The sequence below is a fragment of the Ctenocephalides felis genome, unplaced genomic scaffold (assembly GCF_003426905.1).
Source record: "Ctenocephalides felis isolate EL2017-DRISC unplaced genomic scaffold, ASM342690v1 CF-g0.4_SCAFFOLD_01886, whole genome shotgun sequence".
In the NCBI taxonomy this organism is placed as follows: Eukaryota; Metazoa; Arthropoda; class Insecta; order Siphonaptera; family Pulicidae; genus Ctenocephalides; species Ctenocephalides felis.
The window spans coordinates 32233993-32236261 of record NW_020538040.1 but is presented as its reverse complement, the minus strand read 5'-3'; positions in this window follow the sequence as shown (position 1 = coordinate 32236261).

The window sequence follows — 2269 nt, the reverse complement described above, 5'->3', positions numbered from 1 at the left end:
ACGACTTTAAAGTATATCAATATTTCACTATTAACCTAATAAAACCTAATAAAATCTGTAAAATAATAAATAAATATAAAAACTGCACCCTAAGGGTTTTTAATTTTTAAAATCATTCATTTTTCTTCACATCAGAAGCCTTCGTATTTACTGCATGGTTCATTGTAAAAATATTAATTATATTTTTATTATATGTAATAATATTTTTATTATAATCGAATTGAATTAATATTTCTTTGTATATATTTTTTTTCAAAATAAAACACTAAACCAACATCCTCTGCACAATGAATGAATAATTGCATACAAGTGCGAAACGGTTATATTGAAGTGCATGCTTTATATAATGCTGCATTATATTATATATTATTCTATTCAATTACTATTTTTCATAATGTCATTTCCAAAACCAATAAAAACTTTTTTGTTTAGTAATATAAGAATGACTTGAACTGTTTGTGCAGGATGCATTCGTGAGCTTAATAAAGTCCTGGCCAGACTGGAGAAATGAGAGAACGAGGGAAAGAAATAAATTAGAATAATATACATATTTATACAATTTTATATTTTTTACTCTCCTTCTAAATATCGATCTATAATAAAATCATTAGTAATTGATTTCAATAGCACCCAAAATTTTGCCAAACGATCAATTGAACTAACCACAATGATAAAATTGAAATATAGATGAAAGATGAAATTAATGTTTAGATAATATATTGGAATTGGCAAATTTAAAATTTAATAGTTATAAAACTTAGTTTTTTTAGTTTATGTATGCATTTTAGTTCCATCGTTTTTCACACAATTTGTCAATTGTCAAGTTAGCAAACAAGCTAGAAAAAATAGACAATTTGTAATATAGTCCGTAAAACTTGAAACAACTTTCAACCTAGAGCAGACTTTTTGCTACCATTTAATGACAGAGATAAATATTAAGTTTTTTTTAGTTTGGCAACATTATTTAGTGTAAAAACTCATCATATCATCACTGTATATCATAAGTTTGCTCCTTGGGGATGGTCCGCTCTGATTACCAACTCCTCATATACAATATAATTGCTATTGATTGATAAATCGAGGATATAAACATTTATTGTAATGACTCAAAACCATATCGAGGCTATAATCTTTTATTAAAATGTTTTAATCCAATAGGCGCTTCTATTATCAGAGTTCTCGCTCGTACTACGGCAAAAGTCATTCATAATTTCTTGTAGCAAGTTAATTATACATAGTCCCTCGACTTAAGAGTTATTTCACAGATTAATATTGTATTACTGAGCCGCCTTTGTAGTCTGCGGTAACTTTATTGCTAATTCTTTTTTATGTTTCCACATATAGTGTGCATTATAACAAATCGTTTTATTTGGTGTTTACACAAACAAGATTTTTACACAGGATATATGGTATTGGAAGTGTCATCGCGATTAAAAGGCGATAATCATGAATGAAGTATTATATGCGTTGGAAAATAAAGGCTATTCTATCGATTTATTTTTTAGAAATTATTGCACTTTAATAAACGTTTATTGTTTGAAAACAAGAGAGAAATCTGAACTAGCATGTGAATCAACCGTCGGTATAAATATAAAATTTGCCATCTGTGACTCCATAGCTTGTCAAACAATTTAGCATAAATGTTTAACAAATATTCAAAAAAGACTTCAACACAAAACGTACATATAGTTATATGAAAATGGGTAAATGAATTTTAGAGACAAAACTATACAATTTTGTTTCTATTCAAATCCCTTGCTAAGGCTCACTTGATTCCCACATACTCCCCGCTGAGTTTTGACCTCAAACCAGTTCGAAGATGAACGGAAACACGTTGTATTTAATTGATGGGAAGACAGATTGTAAGTGTGTTGTGAATTTGACATCTCTGCAGATTTTGGCATCTTGTTGCAAATGATATACTGCTTAGCTCAATATGATCCAAAGTCTAGGCCGGTGAAAGACTGGTAGTCAGAACTAGTGATGATGTCAGAAATGACCCAAGATCTGGACATACTGAATAAATATGCCAATAAAAGTCCGGTGATGACCGAAGACTGGGCGTATTTTAAGGGTAGCCAACGGAACACCAGTGATAAGAATTTATTATAAACTAGAAAATACGAATTTACTCTCATTGTTTCCTATATTTATATTGTGTAATAATTACAAATGGGTGGATATACCCCTAACACCTCCCCCGCCGAAAAAAACAAGCGTCTCTAGGCGCTAGGTAAAAAATGAATGCAAAAAAAAATTCTAACAACTT